The sequence below is a fragment of the Arabidopsis lyrata genome, assembly GCF_000004255.2.
Source record: "Arabidopsis lyrata subsp. lyrata unplaced genomic scaffold ARALYscaffold_4, whole genome shotgun sequence".
NCBI classification, from domain to species: Eukaryota; Viridiplantae; Streptophyta; class Magnoliopsida; order Brassicales; family Brassicaceae; genus Arabidopsis; species Arabidopsis lyrata.
In genome coordinates this window covers 9,647,843-9,670,925 of record NW_003302552.1, presented here as the reverse complement: position 1 = coordinate 9,670,925, position 23,083 = coordinate 9,647,843, and the positions used below count along the sequence as shown (strand labels likewise).

The 23,083-nt window shown below is 38.4% G+C and overlaps 1 long non-coding RNA gene across 5 annotated transcripts; it reads right to left on the bottom strand.

Annotated features, from left to right (window-relative positions):
- LOC9315051 lies at positions 1-1,222 on the bottom strand. 5 transcript variants are annotated; one of them, XR_002332392.1, is made up of 3 exons: positions 855-1,221; positions 464-782; positions 1-381 (listed from the first exon to the last, which is right to left on the bottom strand). It is a non-coding gene; the product is annotated as an uncharacterized LOC9315051 (long non-coding RNA). The 5 variants fall into 5 exon arrangements; XR_002332394.1 differs by having other exon boundaries at positions 863-1,221; XR_002332395.1 differs by having other exon boundaries at positions 464-718; positions 863-1,220.
- Positions 1,223-23,083: the final 21,861 nt, after the last annotated feature.

Sequence of the window (23,083 nt, the reverse complement as noted above, 5' to 3'; positions counted from 1 at the left end):
GATTGCAAATTGATTCATAAATAAAATTAATATTATATAAAACATACATTTTACAAAGAATCATTCTATCAAATACCCAAAAGATACAAAGGCTTGAATCACCAACCAAGTCATAAAGAAAAAAAAACGCAAGTACATTTCTTCACCAAACCAAGTCATAAAGAAACCGAGGCAGCTCTAGTAGATCTCCAACTCATACCATTTAATAGCCAACGCCATTCCATCAGCAGATCACCTTAGAGCCTTTGGCTTTGTGTGAACTCTCTATTTCTTCATAGAGTCACAACGCATATACAGAGACCAATAACAATTGCCATGCCTCAAGGATCTTGCTGAACTCAAGCTTGTGATCGTTCTTGACAGTTGTCAAACATGAACAACCTGAAATCAAGAAACTGAAATAACATAAGCAGACATACATAGTTAACTAAGAGAGACACAAGCAAATCGATTCTTTCATTACCTCTCCATATTTAACTAAGGTGCCGGGTATAACGCACCTTGAAGAGTTTCTATATTCGTTTTAGTTTCAGAGATCTGGCACAAACCATAAATGTCAATATGCATCTCAACGATAAATCGATGAGCTTAAGAAGAAGCGACACCTGCGACCGAAAATCAGGGGAATAAGCTCTATGAAAACAAAAATACAGCGACTGAATAAGACCGTTGTGGTCGCTCACGATCTCCTAACGAACAAGGCTGATATCTCCAGGGGCTATACAAGTGATGCGTACAAACAAACTTCAGAAAACTCTTCAAATCGAGTAAGGCTTCCAGATCTATTATAACAAAAACTGAATTTACAATCAATTAAGTGAGCAATGGAGAAGAGAAGAAGATAAAGAGACGACCTGCGGACTTATAGGCGGAGGCGCGACGGATTAAGCAATAGGCGAGGAAACTCTGCGGTGCGCCGCGACGGCTTTCTACGATCTTAGAGAAATGGCGGATCGACTCGGAGTAGAGACCGGCGTCGAATGCTGCGAGCGCTGCCGTGCGCCGTCGGATGAAGATTTTGATTTGGGAGAGCATTTGCGAGACGATCTCGGATTCGGTCATTGATGGAGGCTGAGATGCGGAGGTGGAAAGGATGAAACTGTCGTCGGACAAGCAGTAGCTTTCGCGGTGGAGCGCCGCCGTGGCAAGGCTTTTACTGGTTTGGAGTAGAATCATTGCGTCTTCCATTAGACCTAGATGGTAACAAGCTTGACCCAAAACCACGTATCTGTCACAAGGAAGAAGTGAAAAGAGAAAACAAATTAAAGTAATATTAAATTTGTATCCGTAGATTCATTTTAATCAATGGTCCATATTAAAAACAACACGCCACATCAGCGATCCGAATGATCTTTTTCTATTGGTTATCGGGTTATTTATTTTACACCATTGGCTAAGGACAATAACGGCTCAGATCAAATTTAGCGAGACAGATCAACGGTGTACATTAATCGCGTCAACAATAAGAAAGGACGGCTGAGATCAAAGTCGGCGCTATCTAACGGTGTAGGATTCGTCCCACAATCTGGGAGGTTACTTCTCATTGGCTATTAATGAAAAAATCAGAAAATTATCATATAAATTAGTTTATTAATGAAAAAAATATTAATTATTTCTTTAAAAATTCAATATAAGTATTTCAATTTTTAGAATATTTTTTCTTATAAGTATAAAATTTTAAAATTAAGAACAATTAATATAGGTTAGTATTCCAACTATCTAACTTATATGTTCATAAACACTAGGGCATAGTTTAGGGTTTAGGGTTTAAACTTTGGGGTTTAGATTTTTTTATTCAAGTATTTATGTTTTATAGTTTAGGATTTCAAATTTTAATTTAGGATTTTAACTTTAATTTAGGATTTAAAGATTTAATTTAATTAGGATTTTAACTTTAATTTAGGGTTTAGGGTTTAGGGTTTATGAAGATTGTTGATTGAAAATTGTTGGAAACGTTTTATTTATTTATACAAATGATAAGAGTACATATGTGACAAAGATTTATACAATGAAAACTATATATTATAAAGCTTATTTTACTGATTCTTGATCTTAAGAATCTCCAATTACCAAAAAAAAAAAAAAAAAATCTCCAAATAAAACCCCTTATTAAGGAAATTAATGACAAAAACTAGAAGGTGTTATTATAAAAGTATCATAAAGAGGATACAAGCAATCAAACTCCAATTGGCAATATGACAATGGTTTTGACATCTTCTTATATTTCCCACAGGGCACTTCAATCCAGTTTCCTCCCACAATATTGCAATCAATCATAAAACGAAGATCGAAAGGAACAAATTTTTGAACCTTGATACTTCTATTGGATTCCCTCATTCTTTCCTGAAAAAACAAAATATGAACTCTGATCTTGGAAATAAACTACAGAAATCTTCGAAAGTAGCTCAATACTGAAACTGATTTTATAAACATCGTCTGCACCGATTTCATGAGGGCACGCAATGTAAAAGCACGGCTTAAACCCATGAACACGGCAACATACACTGTAACCTGACATTTATGAGTATAAATCAATCAATTAATCGTTCAACCATCTCTAGACATAATGGCATAACTAATAAAAAAAGCTTCACCACTGTTAACAAATAACTTGAATCATTTGGCAATGCTCAGATGCTAACCAGAATACTTATGAACAATTGAACAATGTTTGTTATAATATTGTTGAGAGGAGGAAGAAACAGAGTAAGAGACCATTGTCTCTTCTCTTTCTAAACAAGACAAGAAGTAAAACTGAAACTTTTATATATCTCCGACACTTGTTATTTACATCAAGACTAACTTTGGTTTATATATGGAAAACAAATAGCTAGGACACACTACAAGAAAATCGTTCATTGATAGCGCAAAACATATGCTATCTTATGTTATAGATAGCGAAATCACAAATGCTATGACATCGACAGCTATGGTAGGTGTTTCCCCTACGATAGCATTATTTTGATATGCTATGATAGTTTTAGATACAATAGCTTTATTTAACTGCTGTTATTTGTTTTGATATAGCAGCTTAAATTTTTGTTAAAAAGTAACGACAATTCAAATTTCGTGCTATAATAGGTTCTTCTACGTTAGCAATTAGTTCTTGCTGTCTAATTTTGTTTTGTAGCTTCATGTTTTGTGCTATAATATATGATTTTCTACAATGACAGTGAAGAATTGCTATACTTAATTTAATTATGGCTTTTAATTTTGCTATTATATATATTTTCAAAGAGCTATCTATTTTGATTCTATACCTGTTTTGCATAATATAAACATGAAAACATAAGTCTGAATATAAATTGTAACATAAGTCTGATTCCAATTCAAAAGTTAGAAAGTTATACAAAATCATTCAACATAACAAAAGTCTAAATCCAAAAGACATAACAAGTCTGATTCCAAAGTACATAACATAACCTGATTAGTCTAGTCTTAAACTAATTAAAACTACCTAATCTGGACCAAAGTTTCTTCATTCCCTGCAACAATCAACAAAGTCTCATATCAGTAGCAGATATAAAAGCAAAACACAAGCATCACAGTAATTACAAAACTTACCCCAGTTTCTTCATCTACTCAATAGATGACCAACTTATCCATTGGCCATGCAATAGATGAACCAAGTGAATCTCTCATATACTCGATTTCATCTGATGGCCTCCAAACTGCTGCATCATCTATCTTCACTACATCTACCCAAACTCTAGCTGCATTTGCCCCCAAGCGAACATGGTGTACCTTTTTGTCTGGGTCGATTGAATGCACACGTCCTTCACCAACCACCCGCCTCTTTCCACTAATATCCATTAACTTGCACTTCTGATTAGCCTTGATAACTTCAGCTCCAGTTTTACGCTGCCATATTACAATATAAACAGGTTTAATTCATGTATAATAATAACCAGAATCAGTAAGTAACAACATCTGCTAAATTTACCGGAGATCTTCGTAGAGGGGAGTGTGAAGCTAACTGACTTTTCTTTACAGGAGGCTTTGAACATGTTGCTGGAGACTTCTCAACAAGAGATTTTGAAACTGTGGCTGCGGATTTCGTTCCTTTTGTTGTGGCTGCGGATTTTGATATCTCAACAGAAGACTTATAACCAGCTGCTGCATTTAGTGGACCTGATGATGGTGCTTTTCCTCCTGATGCTGCTGCCTTTTCTGTTGTTGTTTGATGAGTTGATGCAGAAGCCTGATGAAGTGGAGACTTTTGACATGTTGCATCTGCATGGTTTTCAAAGACAACTTTGTTGGCAGGCCAAGCTACAAAAGACTGTAAACAGTCCTCAAGGTACATGACATCAATCGTTGGCCTCCATATAAATGTCTCAGGTTGAATCACTGCATCCACAAATATTTTCACTGCTGCTGGTCCGAGAGGAAGCCCATTAACTAATGCATTGGCATCTTGTGTCTGCCAATGTCCTTCTGCAACAACAACATCATATGACGACAAATCCAGTAGCTTGCACTTGTTCACAGAATTAGGTCTTGATCCCTGTCAAACACATTCAACCAGTGTTAACATATACTTTCTATGTATGAGTATGAGAATGAGTGATAAAGTTTACCAGGGTTGCAATGTCTTCTGGTTGGAGCTCCTCTTCTAGATTAACACACAAACTAGATGGCCAGGCCACCATATGTCCAACAGCTTTCTCAATGGTGCACATGTTAATCGTAGGTCTCCAAAGGAATGCTTCTGGTACAATAGCAGTGACAATCAAGACTTTAACATCCATAGGGCCTAAGCGACTTTCATTAACTAATTCATCAGGATCAGAAGACATAATAAGCCCCTCAGCAACTTTTTCCTCAGAACCAGCCCAATCAATCAAGACACACTTTGGTTGTGATCTTTTATTCACACTCTGTAAAAGTAATTAGAAGAAAAATATATTAGATTATAAAGTAACAAAGAAATCAAAAACATTTGATATAAGTCACTTACTCTTGCAGCTGAGTTTTCACCAACCTCAGGTGATTGTCTCTGTTACATAAATAACAAAGTCAAATACTATGAACTATTTGAGCTTCTTTATGTATAAATAGATAAGCTTCACAATGTATAAATAGATAAGTTTCTAACCTGATTCTTCATTTTCAGAATTACATCTTCTAACTCAGTGACCTTCTGCTGGAGCTGAATCTGATTCTCTTGCATTTGAGCCATACACTTGTGCTTCACTTGGAAACAAGCTAACTTGGTCTTATTCATATTTCTACCCATTGCCCTCATTCTACCAGGATTGTCAGGCCCTAACAGTTGGCTAAGTGAATCTTGTTGTGCTTCATTTGTTGCAGTCGATGGATCATCACTGTTAACAATCTCATTTGCCTTTTTCTGCAACTCATAAGATACAGATTCAATAGCAGATTAAGAATCAAATGCCAATATGCACATCATTAGAAGCAAAATTTTAAACTCACAATCTTTTCAGCAGCATTAGTGTTCACTGGTGTACCATCTTTCTTGGTACGTGATTTAACCCAAACCTTTAGCCTTGTCACTTCAGATGGGTCTGCACTACCAGTTTTCTAAACCAAACAAAAATCATTACATATTAATAAGTGTTTTAAAAAGAAGCTGAGCAATATAAACAACATAACTGTCATGTGATTACCATATCTTCTGCTAGTCTAACCATTCCCTTGCGACTACAAGTGTGAGGAATTTGTTTGCGCCTTCTTTCCTTGTAGCTATCGCTTACAACCTAACAGATGAATGTTAACTTGTAATATACTATATAGTACATAAACTTAATTATCCTGATTCCATATGCATACCTTAAATTCTTGGCTAGTTTTGAGCTTCACAAATTTACGCCAATCGGTTGGAGAAACATTTTTAAGTCGCAAATTCATCCTCTGCTGGTTAGTCTTAGCTTCTCTGATGTTTGTAACTTGCTTTGATTTCCAGGACCTCCACAAACATCCCATCTGCTTAAGCACTGCAACCTTTTGGTACTCTTCATTTAGTTCAAACCTAGCCTGCACTCAATAGAAAAAACAGTAAATTTAATTACAATATCTGATAAAACGTAATGCAATACAAGAAAAATTAGAGAAATGATACCTGGACAGATTTCCAGAGAAGTGTCTTGATTTCTTCACCTATTTTTGTCCAACGATCAATTGTGATAGGAACATGTTCTCGGACCAATGCACCAACATATGATGACAGCTTAACTGACCCTTTACCAATAGGCTCTCCCATGATATTGTACTCTACTCTAACTCTGGTATTTGGATCCTTGGCTATGTCTTTCATCCTAGTTGGTCCTCGCTGTCTCTTACTCTTAGGTTCAATAGCAACCTCATGACCCTCAGAAAATTCTATCTCTCCTTCAGGCTCTTCCACATCAGGTTCTTTATCACCCATTTGGACTTCTACTTGAACCTCAGCTGGTTCTTCATGTTGTGGTTCCAAATGATCTGGATCTTCAGCTTGAACTTCAGCTGGTTCTTCTTGTTGTGGTTCCATTGTACCCACATACTCTACCTCCTCATCCTTTTTTTTAGTGTTTCTTCCTCGCTTTTTCTTGCGCCCAGCCATTTTAAATCACCTAATAAAACTGAAAGAAGAAAGAGTTAGTAGATTAAAGAGAACTAAAAGCAGACATCAAAGCAAAACAAACATAATAACTATCAAACACACAATGGAAAAACAATTAAAAAAAAAGCAGACATCAGACTTGAGCTAAGGTAAAAAATCAGACATTTCACACATATATCCCTTCACAATCAGATCTCTCATTTTCAGCCTCATCCAAGTCAACATCAATGTCAACACTTGTTGGCAATGGCCCAATGTCTGCAACTGCATCTTGAAACTCTTTCTGACTGAATCTTCTCAAAGGACCTCTCATTGCAACATACCAAGTTGATGAGTCATCTTCCCTTAGGTAAAACACTTGCTTTGCTTGAGAGGCTAGTATGTATGGATCCCTTAAAAAGGAGACTTGACTATGATTCAGATTTACAAGTGTAAAACCATCCTCTTCCTTCACTCCATTGCCCTTTACTGCCCAGTTGCAGCGGAACAAAGGAACATAAAACACATTATAGTCTAACAAGATAATGTCAGTTATGCAACCATAATATGATACCAAATCAACCACTTGTGAGGTGTCCTTCGCACTAGACCTACAGACTGCAGTGGCCTCATAGTAAATACCACTATTCTGAGTTTTCTTATCAACTGATCTTGTGTGAAATCGTTGCCCATTCACTATGTAACCAGTATATGACCTAGCGCAGCTACGTGGACCATATGCCAACCATTTCAGTGTTTCTCCATGTCTGTTTGAATCAAGATGTATCTAACAAAAGTAAATAGAAAAGGTCAGGCACCTATATACATAAACTGAATTACATTAGGTGTTTATGTAAGAGATAACTAGCCTGTTCTTTAAGCCAAGAGGCAAAATTCTGAGTGTGCATACTCCATAACAGTGATGCATCACGTCTGCATCTTCCATTGGAGTCTTGTAGATGCTGTAGGTGCTCACTGTTAAAAGAAAAAGTGAAAAAGAAATAATCAGACATTTATCCTAAATATAATTAATGAATGAACTAGCAAAATGTGGAACTTACTCTACATAAGGCTCCACGACAGCCATATTCTGGATGACAGCCATGTGGGCTATTTTACGCCCCTCAAGTATAGTGTTGTTTTCATACTCAGTGTTTCTATCTACACTTTCCTTAACATTGGTTGTCTTCTTCAAAAATTCACTACAAAACTGGATGCATTCTTCAGCTAGATAACACTCAGCAATACACCCTTCAGGTCTTGCAGTGTTCCTCACAAAATCCTTCAGAACTTTCATATACCTTTCAAACGGGTACATCCATCTGAAATGAACTGGTCCACCTAACCGAGCTTCTCTGCCTAAATGTACTGTGAAGTGCACCATGATATCAAAGAAACTTGGCGGGAAGAATCTTTCAAACAAGCAAAGGGTTTCAACAATCTCAGCTTCCATTGCCAAAAGCTGCTCCATATCAATTACTCGCTGACACAAGTGATTGAAAAATGTGCATAAGCGCACAATTGCTACCCTAGGACCTTTAGGTAACAACCCTCTAAGTGCAATCGGAAGAAGCTGTTGCATTAACACGTGATAATCGTGTGATTTCAGACCTGTGACCTTACAGTCATCTAATGATACGCCTCTTGATATGTTTGAACAGTCATCTGGGCCTTTGAAGTCAAATAGCCGCTTACAGAAAATCTTCTTCTCTGTCTTGGACAGAGACCAAAGTGCTGCGGGAAGATATGTTCTTTTTCCTTTGATTTTAGGGTGCAAATCCTTTCTAATACCAAGCTCCTCCAGATCTTTGCGAGCATTTAGACCATCTTTGGATTTCCCACAATGCAACAATGTCGATACAATACTCGCAGCCACATTTCTCTCCACATGCATGATATCTAAGTTATGTCTAACCGGGAGTTCCTATAACCAGAATGCAAAAAACAACAAAACTGTTACACAAAGTTTACTTGTTTAAATCCAAGACAATACTAGAATAACATGAAAAAAGGACACACCTGCCAATAAGATAGCTTGAAAAAGATTGACCTTTTCTTCCATCTTGATAACTCCTCCTCATCTACCGTTACCTCTTCCTCTTCATCCTCCTCTGACTCACTAGATAGATCATCACTATCAGAACTTGATCCAGTACATTCAACACGTTTTCTCTTACTTGCATGTTGTTTCAAGTTCCCAAAGCTATTTTTAAAGTTTTTCAGGTTTTGATAAATCTCTTGGCCACTTAATATTCTCCTCTTCCTCCCATATTCAGCTTTTCCATCAAACCATGACTTCTTCCCTCTAAAACTATGTGTTGGGGGCAGACCCTTTCTATGGCACATAAAGACATGTTTTTTTGCTGAATTTCAACCACATGCTATCTGTATCTTTTCCACATAAAGGACAACCCATTTTACCCTTTACTTTGCAGCCAGCAAGATTCCCGTACGCGGGAAAATCACTAATTGTCCAAAGCAGCATTGCCTTAAGAGTAAATGTTGACTTACTAAAAGCATCATAAGTCAACTCCCCATTATCCCACAGATGGCATAGATCCTCTATAAGTGGTTCCAAGTAGACGTCAATACTATTACCGGGCTGTTGTGGACCAGGAATCAACAATGTCAACATGATGTTCTCCTTCTTCATGCATAAGTCTGGAGGCAAATTGTAGTTTACTAGCAAAACGGGCCAGCAACTATACCTGGTATTCTTCATGTTGAATGGATTAAATCCATCTGTGGAAAGTCCAAGCCTCAAGTTCCTTTCCTCGGCTGCAAATGAAGGGTATTTGGCATTCATCTGATCCCATGTTACTGAATCTACAGGGTGACGGAGTTTTCCATCGCTGCTTTTGTTGCTAAAATGCCACCTTAAATCTTTAGCCATTTCCTCAGACCTAAACATTCTCTTAAGGCGTGGGATTATCGGAAAGTACCGTAATACTTTCTGTGGGACACCTTTCTTTACTTCACCAGTGTGCAAGTTAGTCTTCCATCTTGAAGCATTGCATTTAGGACAATTCTCAAGCTTTTTGTACTTTTTTCTGAATAGGCAGCAGTCATTAACGCAAGCATGAATCTTTTGATAACCCATATCAAACGATTTCAAAAACTTCTTCACCTCATACAATGATGTGTGTAGCACACACCCCTCTGGTAACATCTCCGGCAATGTCTCTAGAAGATCATTGAAGCTCTTGTCAGACCATCCATTTTGTGTCTTAAGTCTAAACAAAGACACAATAGCTGACAGCTTGCTATGGTTCACACAACTTGGATATAAAGGAGTTTCAGCATCTACAAGCTTTGCAAGAAACTCATCTTCTTTCTTGTCATCACCCTCTGCAATCTCAGCCAAGTCAAGCTTTTCTGCAAACTCTTCATCCAAATACTCAGCAGCTTGATATAACTCAAATACCTCGTCATTCCAGTGACTTAGTTTGCTTTCACTTTCAGCCACTGCATTCAATTCTCCATGATGATACCAGTCACACCGCATCTTATAAGCTTCATCCATTCCCCTTGTTACAAGATGATCAACAACTACACTACCTAGGTGACGATCTATATTACGATAATCAATGCAAGGACATATAATCATATCGACGTCTCCCAAAGCTGCAGCCACAGCCCGTACAAACTTTGTAGCCCCTCTCTCATAAGCAGGATCAGCTCTTCATTGCAGAATAAAAGGGGAAAAAAAGAAGAAGTAAAGTCTCTGAAACCCCTACTGAAACCTAACCTATATAATTAAAGTCCTTACCTGCCAAGATGCACCCAATCCTTGTCCAACATTATATGTTGATACCGTAATATAAACCTTTAATACCATAAGCAATTAACTCAAAATATATTCAGATTAGTAAACAAATAACTCATACATATATAATATTCAATCAAAGCAATCTCAATAGTTCAATATCAGATTATATAAGTACACTAACTCAGTTATAGTAGCATATTTAAGACAAATTAAACTTAAAACAAAAAGCATGGTTATCAATCAAAAACCATATAAAAGAAACTAGAAACATGGTACTAACCTGTCCTCATATATAGTAACATAACCAACAAGACATCAACTGTAATGTACTAGATTAAGTGTTTTAAATCTCAATAATTTAATATCAGACAAGATAAGTGCAGTAACTCAACTTTAGTAGCATATTTAAAACAAATAAAACTGAAAACATGAAACACTGTAATCAATCAAACTCATATACTAGAAACAAGAAATACGGTACTAACCTGTCCTCATATATAGTAGCATACACAACAAGACATTCACAGTAATGTACTATAATCAAGAAAACATGGTAAACAATCAAACTCATGTAAGAGAAGATGGTACTAACCTGCCTTGTGATGATAAGAGCAAATGATTAGCTTCAAAGTCCCATTATTTCACTCAGCAACACTTGCAAAACAAAATTATAGAATGGGTATAAAGTTATGCAAGAAAGTGAATCACTGGAAGTTTGACTAAACAAAATAACTTAATCGATCTAACAATAACAACAAGATTCATAAAACAAACAAGCTAGAATACAAAAAAAAAAAAAAATTGAACTTTAAACCTGATAACTTAGCCAATCAAACAAAAGAGATAAACACAATCTCAGTAAGAAACAAAACTGGAAAAAGGACAAATACTAGAGTAAATAGATGAGACCAAACACAGAAAATAGTACGAGTTTTAGTGAACATGCAATTTAATCCTGTTACTAGTCCCCACAATTCACTGATAAGTTCTTGTTTCTTTTTCAAAGTACTAAAAAATCAGACACAAGTTATGATGTCAGAAGAAACACAAGTGAACATGCAAGTAATGATGTCTGGTTCTTTTCAGGGTAAACACAAGTAAGGTATTGAATTAACAATCAAGATATATATGACAATATCAAAACATAATTTCAGATCAAGTAAAAACTCAATTTCTATCAGACAATAACGAAAAGAAGATCCGAATTACATAGCACATATCCAAGTTTTTAAAGAAATTTTGTTCAAATACGCCTAAATCAAACCACAAAAACAATAATGTTATGAAATCGTTCTGAAATCGCAAATAACAGAGGCATGCAAAACAAGAATCGATTAGACTGACCTAGATTTGAGCTACCTATAACATGAGACTTGAGCTAGATTTGAGCTACCTAGAACATCAGACGTGAGCTAGATTTGAAAGAAACAGACCTAGAAAAAATCCGAAAAAGAAGAAAAAATCAATTGAATAAAGGACATGCCTTCGATTTGAGCTCAAATCCGACAGATCTAAGGCGGAATTAGTGCCGCTAAGTGTAAAAGTCTTAACTTTTACACTTGAGAAATCGAGACTTTTTTGGTTGGGGGAGAAAAACCCAAAATTTTTGCCTCCAAAATTATACCTTTCCCCGCTATAATACTGAGTTAAGTTCCCGTTTAATGAAAACTATATCCTAGCGTTAATATAGTGCTGCGAAATACTTGCCATCCGATTTTGGAACTTTTAGTAGCAGTTCGTAAATTAGCGCTACAAAGGAGTGCTACCGAAGCTCATATTTCTTGTAGTGAGAAGAAATAGCATTAAGATCTACTAAACCAGAAGGGAAATCAAGCAATTCTACACTTAACCACCTAAATATACTAAGGATTCCACACCTAATCTAACCCATCCTCAAGAACCCTAATCCACTACTCAAGAACACTGAAGAACATCATGCATAAAAACCCAGAAAATTGCACAAACCCAGAAATCATTGAAAAACAAGTATGTTATAGATTATAAGGAGATCTACAACTTTGAAGAAGAAACGAATTTCAAAAACTCAAAGATTCAAAGGGAAAAACGATTACAAAACTAGGGTTTTTAGAGAGAGCAGCGGAATATCTGCTGGGTAAAAGGAATATCCCCTGGATAATAGGGTGAACCCCTATTTATAGGAAATACTAGGTTGCCCTAATTAGCTACAGGACAAAATAGAGAGTCGGCGGAGACCAACTCGACGTGACGTCAAGCCTGCCACGTCGAGTCCATGTGATTCTCAAAGGTGGCGCCTTGATGTCCAACATGACGTGTCATCGAGTCCGTGTGGTCGAGTCTGCTCCCAGTCGGCTTCCTGGCGTCCTACTCGACGTGTCATCGAGCCATGACATCGAGTCTGGTCCCGGGTGATCTTGAACGACTTCATTCCTCTCCGACCCGATCCTAAGTCTAGCTCTAAGGTCGTGTTGGTTCCTCCTTGCTCCATTAAGTCCCAAATAAGCTCCAAAGTACCTGAAACTCATCCAATATGCGACATGCTATGCCATGCAATGCAAATCGTACTAAGTGATGAAAATGTTATAAAAAGGACTCTGGATGCAATGAAAGAGTGATAAAACTTAGCTAAATGTACAAGAAAAGTAAGCTTAAAAGTGGTAAAATACAGAGACATCAACTCCCCCAAACTTAGCTCTTGCTTGCCCTCAAGCAAACAAATAGAACTAAGCTGGAGAAGAGGTTTGAAGGTGGAGACTCAGAACCAAAAACATGCATATAGAGTAAGTGAATTCAATGTCCAGGTTGCTAATTCTAGAATGCAAGGTTGACTGATCCCTACTTAAAAGCATTAGCCATCTCCTTCACATCTCAACCTAACCTCTGCCTTAATCAATTCAAGCATTCAAATCAGCACATTCCCTTTAACATTGATTAAGTAGGAACCGTGAATCATACTATGCATTGGATAAGAACTCATTTGGCTTAAGGGTAAAGGTTTAGAGACAAAGATGGTCCCTTAAAGGTCTGGTTTAAATCGCAACAGGGGATCTCTCAAGAATGATTGAGCTTTAGTAGAATGCTAAAGGTGAGTATCAAGTTATGCATACAAGGATAAGACCCCATCTACCCAGAATGTAATCAATATCAATTCAAATGGAGGTCCTATTTCTAATCCGAGAACATGAACTTAACTCTACCCTTTTGCACTCCAAACATTTACAGACTTTTACTCACATCATTCCTTTCTTTTCTTTGATTTTCTATCCTAGGAGAAGCTTTCTTACTGCTCTGTCTAGCGGATTAGGTTTCTTTAACAACTAGGGTTCCCTTTTCTTTCTTCTCATAACATAAGGCTTTTTACCCTTTCTCTTTAAGCTATTATAGAACCCTTTTCTTTACTTTAACATTCCCAAATCCTTTACTAGACTTTTCTTACTTTAGCTACTTCTCCTAAGAACTCTTTTCCCTTTTCTTTTCAATGATGAACACAACCTTTTCTTTCTTTTAAACACAACCCAAACCCAGAATTAAGCACCCACCTAGTCCTATCTAGTCCAGATAACGTGAACTAGAACTACATGAGATACTATCCTTGTCGTTACAGACCTAACACTTTCTACCAAGCTCAATCGAAATAAGGCCTCACATTCACACACAAATGATAAATGGCTTGAAAGAAGGTTAAGGCTAAGGGTGGGGAATAACTGCTCCAAAGATAGGAGTCAGCTACTTGGACTAGCAAGAGTGACCAAAAGGTAAAAGAAAGTCCAAGTATTTTAAGGTATCCATGAGTTCATAGCACAATGCACAGCATGATAATTATAAGTCAAAATTCAATTTCAAATAGATAGGGAATAGCATCAGATCAAAGCGAGATTCGACTAAAAACAAGAAAGTCAAGAGTTGAATTCAAAAGATGGTGCGGTCTTACTTCAAGTTCAGTCGATTATGCATTAGAGAACTAACAACCTGGGCACTGAGTTCTACTTAGTGAATAAGCATATTTACAAGGTTATAATCATCATAATCTCCAATGCAAATGCATGATGTAGCAGTCCTAAATGAAAGCATACTAAAACAGTCTTAAAATGGCAATGCGAAGTACATGAACACTCTTCTTTTGTATTACAATTTTCGAAATTTTTCAAATTTTTTTGGTTTTTCTATGCCTTAGATGATTATGCAATAAGAAAAGAGAACACAACATCAAATACATCTTGGACCCTCCCCCAAACTTAAATTACATAGTCCCTTGTGTAATAAAAATTTAGAAGAGAGCTCAAGAGAAACAAACAGTGAAACAGAAAAGCAAACTAATGCAATGAAATAATACAATGGTTTAGGGATGAGTGATACTTTGGGTTTAGGCGAAGTAGTGGTCGAGGAACTCATCCATGCTCTCCTGCGTGTAAGAAGGAGCTGTGCTTGACTCTGGAGGTTCCTGCTCGTTGTCAAAACCCGTCTGCGTGTGAGAAGGATTAGTTGGCTCTGGAGCAGGCTGCTCGACGTGCAGACTCGACGTGTCATCAAGCTCCATGGTCGAGTCTGCCTCTGGACTTGGCCGCTGAGCCTTCCGTTTATTGCGATGCTTTTGCGAACGTCTAGGGAGTTGTGCAGACTTCTCTTGGCTTTCCCTCTGGCGCGGTTCAAAGGATGAATATCTGGGAGGATCAGCCTTTACCGGGTGTCTTGGAGCCATGCTTGTGGAACCGCTTCTTCTCAAAGTACCTCTCTCCTCTGATGATGGTGGCGAATGGTTGGACTTCTTTTGCAACTCCGTGATCTGAATCGCCATCTTCTTCACCATTGTGGTTAATGAATCTACCTTCTTTGACAATCCTCGCATTGCCTTCCCTTGAAACTTTCCCAACCCTTGCAGGAGTCCTATGTGCTTGTGAGCTTCTCTCTCGCTTTTGGTCTGCCTAGGGGCTTTGTATTCCTCGAAGAAGAACCGCTCTGGTGCGTAATCATCAAGAGCGTCTTGGGTTTGCTCCTGGTCGTCCTCGTGCATTGCTTGAGGCGGTGGAGAAGCAGGGGCGACTTGTGAATCGTAGAGAATGAAGGATGGTGGGCAAAAGTCGATGTTCTCACCAGCCCTAATCGTGGTGTGATTCGTGCATGGTAGAAGCAGCCTAGAAGTCCCTTCTTCAGGGTGGTTGAACACATAGAGCAGCACGCCTTCAGGAGCTGTTTTATCAAGGTAGCCCTTCTTCCTTAGGTATGCCATATTGATCCAAGTTGGGGAAGCGTCTCCTGTTCCCACGTCTATACCCGCAGCTACCAGAATCGGTGTCAGAATTCCACCAATGGTCAAGCTTCCCTTGCGCCCTGACCTATGCATTGTTGCAGCATACTCCTTGTATCCCAATAAATGATCCAAGAACACGGCTAGTGTTTCTCAAGGAGAATATGAGAGCTAAGTCCAGAAGTTGCAATTCGCCTTCACTAATGGTACCGGTGATCTTCTTTGCAAAGAACATGCTGGCAATGGACTGATGTAGGTACCTCACCACTGGGCTTCTAATAGAGGAACTCTTGCTTTTCGAAGGTGTGTAATCTCCTGGTCCAGCGATCGTCTTCCACAAGGCTTGAAGTTCGCTCTTATCGAAATCTTGCACCAATCCCTCTTTGCTCGGGAATCCATACAAGAGATTGAGCTCCCTGATCGATAGTGAGTGGTCTCTTCCCTTGACAGAGAACGTGATGTATCCAAAACCTCTCCCATTCTCTTCTTCTTGATCATCCGCGTAGAAGTGTACGTTGAGAGTAGCTAGGAGCTGGCAGGTCTCCACTTGATATCCCTCGAAACTATACCCCAGGAAGGTTTTTAAACCGCACATCTCAGCAAGGTAGTCCACATCTTCAGCAATTCCCAAAGCAGCCATCGTTTCTCGATGAGGATGTCTTGTGCCTTCGAAATCTAGTGACTTTAGGTAGCCATAGTGTTGGAATTTAAGAGACTAAGCTCATAGGAAAGAGTAAACAATCACTTGGTGATTGGATCTCCTTTTATCCACACAAAGGGAACTCATTCTCAAGAGGGAGAAACCATCAACTTGTGATGGAATCCACACCAATATAGCTTGATAGAACCGAAATCTCTATGGAGAGAATCGATTCTAGCAAGACAACTATCTCTAGTATGAAGCTAGATCCGTGAGAAGTAACACAACACTAAAGGTTTGTGTACTTAGAGAGAAACGAATCTATGAATCATTTAGCTAGAGTAAACAACATAAATAAGAGATAAAGAAGAGTTTAGGGTGTATTTAAGTAAGATTAACAAGAAATGGGCTGCCCTAAGGCAGACCTAAACGGTTTAACAATAACTCTCTACATTGTTAACATTAAGTTAAACACAAGTAGAGTAGATTAAGCTAAAACGTTTTGTATCAAGACTTGTCTCTTCTTATTTTTGTATTGATTGAGTTGAATTTACAATGAGGCTACTAGCCTTTATATAGAAAGAGAACTAGGTTAAGGTGTCTCACAATCCCCTTTAATCCTAGCCCTTCTTTTCTCTCTTTAAATCTCCACCATTGAATTCAAAATAGCTTCTAGAAGGTTGTGGTCCTCTTTTGTCTTCTAGAAGGTTGTGGTCCAACTTTGACCAAGACCAAGTTTGAATTTGAGTCTCCTTCCTTTGTCTCCAACGGCTCCATGAGAGACTTTGTGCTTCTTAGGTCTTCTAGAAGGTCTCTCATGGGCTTCTCTTATGTGACACCAATCTTGCACATTATTATCTTCACTAGGTGACACGAGTTTTGCACATTCTTGTATTCATGGATAGACTTCATTTTTCATCCTCGGTCTTGATAACTTTTGACACCAATTTTGCACATTGGTGTCTCGTCTTCAGCCTTGTACGGACACGATGTAGAAGACTTCTGATCGGTTGTGCAACCGATTGGCATAACCGATCGGAAGAGGAATGAGGTTCCGATCGGTGCACAACCGATCGGCACAACCGAGCGGCAATGCACATCCTTTTCCACCCGTACGGACGAGTGGCTCCGATCGGTTGTGCAACCGATCGGACCAACCAATTGGAAGGATCTTTCTCTTCACTTGGTTCAATACTCCCCCGCAAGCTTGAGCGTCGGGACAATAAGGACCAAAGGTCAAGCTTGGAGATCATCGGCCTTGTCTTCATGACTTCGGCCTTGACTCCCTTCTACTTCTTGAAGATGGCTCGGCCTCTTCTTTCCTTCTTATATTTTAATACCCTCCCGCACGTTTGATCGTCGGGACAACATGAGGACCAGAGATCAAGCGTGGACTCGTTTCGACTACCTCATTAAAAACCTTAACAAAGAAAACCACTTGGGATAAAACTTTGTTAAGGGAAAAAGAGTATAGCCTTCACGGTCCTTGATGTCGCTATGATCTTGGTTTGTTAAGAACCGGCTCTCTATTCTTCAAGTCTTTGAACCGCTACACTGCCTTTAACTCACTTCTCATGATCTCCAATCTTGCACTTCTCGAATTTCTTTGAGGCTCTCATAGTCTCCTTTACCCTTTAAACAAGTGATAAAGAAGAATATATAAGTGTATGCTATGAGGAATATCAAAGAAAATTTTAAGAATGTGACAAGTTTAAGAGAAACATATTAGAGCATAAAGACTAGCAATTGAACTACGGTAATGAATTTAAATTTAAATAGAGTAGAATTTTAGAGCACAGCCTTTGGTTTGAATTGCCATTCTTGATGATGGCTTCTTTTCTTTATCCCTTGAGAGAACTTCTTCAACGTGAATTGAAGAGGACTTTTGGATTCATCATGATTTTAAATGCTTTGAACATTTCGTTCAAAGACATCCCATGGTTCTCTTCCCCCTTCTTTCCTCCGTGAGTCTCTTCTTCAAGGGCTTTGTTTTTGTGGTCGCCATTTCTTCTTGGAATACTCTCAAGAAGAGATGGAAGGCATAAGCCTGAGAATAAGAGACAAAAATGAAAGTGTATGTTACCAAGAATAAGAGAATAAAGAGTATAAAGAGTATGGACTCAAGAGTGCCAATGGACAAAGTTCTTAGCTTTGTTTTCTTGAGTTGAGGTTGAAAGTATGTGGGTTTAGTAACCAGAATGGGCATGAGAATTGAAGCCACTCCCTTTCTTCAACACGGGTAGCCATTATTTTCTACTCCGGATTCTTCAAGGTCTAACTCCAAGACGCCATGATACTTCCAACGAGTACCAATCATGTTGTCTACTTCGTGGACTCCATGGCTATTCCAAACTGAACTTTTGTTGCGGTTTGAGCTCTCTTCTTGAGATCTCTAGATCGCTTCTTAGAACATGTTAAACCATGATGGTTTTAACCATTTTCGAGCCTTGAAACCTTGTACATCAATGACTTTGAAGTCTTGTGCACATTCAATCTTGAGCTCCATGACTTTGACACTTGAATGCGTGAGCTTGATTCAGCATTCCCACCAGATTTCTTCTCTAATTTGATCGTCCACCAATGTCACTTCCTCTCTAACAACCACTTGAGTTTGCTGGCCAGATTTCTTCTTCGTGTTGTCTTGAGTTTTGACTTGGTTGGATCGTCTAAATGGACTTCAAATATAACCGGCTCTACTCTTCATTTTCTTAGTCCTTCATGACTTGTTCTGAATCCTTTCCTTGTCAACTTTTACTTCCTTGAGGCTCTCATTGGTCTCTTTGAGGCTCTTATGGTCTCCTTCACCCTTAAACAAGAGATAAAGAAGAAGAGATTAAGTTTTGCCATAAGGAATATCAAAGAGAATATCAAATGAGGAATATCAAAGCAATTAAGCAACAATTAGGAGTTCATGAATATATTAAGCTGTGAATTCTAAGACAATGGTTTAATGAAGAATATCATGAACTGAGAGTAGAGTTTAGGAACAGCCTTTATTTGAAGAAGGCTTGAACTTTTGCGGTTGGTTCGCCTAATGGACTTCAAGTCTGATGGTGAATGGTTCTAACCCTCCCGCAAACTTATAGTGTCCAGATTACCCAGCCCTTAATCTCTAACAAATGCATTCGCCTTCTCTTCATGAAACAAGCGATTTCTTGCAAAACAGATTAGAGTTAATGGGCAACAAACAAAATTGGTGAAAGATTAGTGTAAGTGAATAGAATGGGCAGAAATAAAGGAGAATAATAGTATAGTAGACAATAAAGGAGAATGGAGAATAGAGAGTTTCCTCAAGAGTTCAAATGGACAGAGTTTTGCTCTGTTTTCTTGAGTTAAGCGGAAGCTTTAACAACCAAGGCATCCAATAATCATCAAGAGTTTGGTGCTTTAATGGCTGAAACAATATGGACCGTTGGGCAATTCATTTACCCACCGGTTTAAGACATAAACACACCGAAATAACTCATGACCAAGAGTTTTCCGGTGACTTTAAAGAACTATGAACCACGAAATACCATATTGAAGATGATTTCCGTGGCCTAGTTTTAAAGAAACCATTGGAACAAAACAGTTTGTCCAATGGAATCATCAATTTCTCTTCACATGCTTGGTCTAAGAACTTTAACAAGACCAGAATCCAAGCTTTTCTCAACATTGAGCTGCTAGAGAAACGATTTTAACAATAAAAGCTGAAACTTTAAAGAATCTAGTCTAAAGCTGAAACCTTTAAAGAAGCTAAGCAATTTAACACTAAGAGAAATTTAAAAACAACTTGAGAACGATTTTAAGAGTTCCAAGAGAGCAACCCGCTCTGATACCATGTTGGAATTTAAGAGACTAAGCTCATAGGAAAGAGTAAACAATCACTTGGTGATTGGATCTCCTTTTATCCACACAAAGGGAACTCATTCTCAAGAGGGAGAAACCATCAACTTGTGATGGAATCCACACCAATATAGCTTGATAGAACCGAAATCTCTATGGAGAGAATCGATTCTAGCAAGACAACTATCTCTAGTATGAAGCTAGATCCGTGAGAAGTAACACAACACTAAAGGTTTGTGTACTTAGAGAGAAACGAATCTATGAATCATTTAGCTAGAGTAAACAACATAAATAAGAGATAAAGAAGAGTTTAGGGTGTATTTAAGTAAGATTAACAAGAAATGGGCTGCCCTAAGGCAGACCTAAACGGTTTAACAATAACTTTCTACATTGTTAACATTAAGTTAAACACAAGTAGAGTAGATTAAGCTAAAACGTTTTGTATCAAGACTTGTCTCTTCTTATTTTTGTATTGATTGAGTTGAATTTACAATGAGGCTACTAGCCTTTATATAGAAAGAGAACTAGGTTAAGGTGTCTCACAATCCCCTTTAATCCTAGCCCTTCTTTTCTCTCTTTAAATCTCCACCATTGAATTCAAAATAGCTTCTAGAAGGTTGTGGTCCTCTTTTGTCTTCTAGAAGGTTGTGGTCCAACTTTGACCAAGACCAAGTTTGAATTTGAGTCTCCTTCCTTTGTCTCCAACGACTCCATGAGAGACTTTGTGCTTCTTAGGTCTTCTAGAAGATCTCTCATGGGCTTCTCTTATGTGACACCAAGCTTGCACATTATTATCTTCACTAGGTGACACGAGTTTTGCACATTCTTGTATTCATGGATAGACTTCATTTTTCATCCTCGGTCTTGATAACTTTTGACACCAATTTTGCACATTGGTGTCTCGTCTTCAGCCTTGTACGGACACGATGTAGAAGACTTCTGATCGGTTGTGCAACCGATTGGCATAACCGATCGGAAGAGGAATGAGGTTCCGATCGGTGCACAACCGATCGGCACAACCGAGCGGCAATGCACATCCTTTTCCACCCGTACGGACGAGTGGCTCCGATCGGTTGTGCAACCGATCGGACCAACCGATTGGAAGGATCTTTCTCTTCACTTGGTTCAATACTAACAATGCAGAGAAACGCTCTAGGCCTAACAGGTTGAGATGGTCACAAAAGCTAACAGAAACGAGATTTAAACAATCAATAGATATAAAAGGTCCTGAGGAATGGGGTAATCGATTATGGCAGTCTCCTTAGTCTACCTAGGTGGTTAACAAACTCAATCAAGCTATCCCTAGACAATAGATTCGAATACAAACCAATCCACTCTCGTGACAGAGATTCTCAAGCTAAATCACTTTCATACTCAATTCTCATTGAAGAAATATAACCTAGCAGGCATTAAGATTCAATCTAATAGAGTCAATAAGCATTCTAAACATCCAATCTCTTGGGCTAGAGTATGCAAATCTCTGGAATAGTTGGTTCAGACATTTCATCAAACACCTTTTGGGTGTGGAAATGTCTAAGATCAATTTCCAATTGATCAGAGAAGAAATAGCATTAAGATCTACTAAACCAGAAGGGAAATCAAGCAATTCTACACTTAACCACCTAAATATACTAAGGATTCCACACCTAATCTATCCCATCCTCAAGAACCCTAATCCACTACTCAAGAACACTGAAGAACATCATGCATAAAAACCCAGAAAACGTTTCAAACCCAGAAATCATTGAAAAGCAAGTATGTTATAGATAAGAGACAGATCTACAACTTTAATGAAGAAAAGAAATGCAAAAACTCAAAGGATCAACAGGAAAAACGATTACAAAAACTAGGGTTTATGAGAGAACAAAGGAATATCTGCTGGGTAAAAGGAATATCCCCTGGACAATAACATGTACCCCTATTTATAGGAAATACTAGGTTGCCCTAATTGGCTACAGGACAAAATAGAGAGTCGGAGGAGGCCAACTCGACGTGTCGTCGAGCTTGCCACGTCGAGACCATGTGATTCTCAAAGGTGGCGCCTTGATGTCCATCTCGACGTGACGTCGAGCGTGCGTTGTCGAGTCTGCTCCCAGGCGTCCATCTCGACGTGTCGTCGAGCCTGCGTGGTCGAGTCTGCTCTCAGTCGGCTTCCTGGCGTCCTACTCGACGTGTCATCGAGCGACTTCATTCCTCTCCAATTCGATCCCAAATCTAGCTCCAACGTCGTGTTAGTTCCTCCTTGCTCCATTAAGTCCCAAATAAACTCCAAAGTACCTAAAACTCATCCAATATGCAACATGCTATGCCATGAAATGCAAATCGTACTAAGTGATGAAAATCTTATGAAAAGGACTATTAATGCAGTGAAACAGAGAGGAAACTAAGCTAAATGCATAAGAAATGTGTGCTAAAAAGAGGTAAAATACAGAGATATCAATCTCGTGTGTATGATTTGGTATAAGAACTAGAACCGCCACCAGATCCCACAAGCTAAAGTAGTGTTTCTTTGTTTAGAAGCTCCAAAACTGAAAACTCATAGGACTTTGGCCACACCCACAAAGCTTTAAGAAGCAATAAGAAGCTTGGTTAGAGTTTTTAGAGTCAAATATGATGAGATCTCGTGTGTATGATTTGGTATAAGAACTAGAACCGCCACCGGATCCCACAAGCTAATGTAGTGTTTCTTTTTTTAGAAGCTCCAAAACTGAAAACTCATAGGACCTTGGCCACACCCACAAAGCTTTGAGAAGCAATAAGAAGCTTGGTTAGCCTTTTTAGAGTGAAATATGACTAGATCTCTGATGTCTCTATATTTTACCGCTTTTAAGCACACTTTTCTCGTGCATTTAGCTAAGTTTCATCTCTTTTTCATTGCATCCATAGTCCTTTTCATATCATTTTCATCACTTAGTACGATTTGCATCGCATGACATAGCATATTGCATATTGGATGTGTTTCAGGTATTTGGAGCTTATTTGGGACTTAATGGATGCAAAGAAGAGAATTGATGATTCAGAGCCAGTGAGTCCCTCAAAGATCGACTGACTCAGATGGAAGTCTTGCATAAAAACTCATAG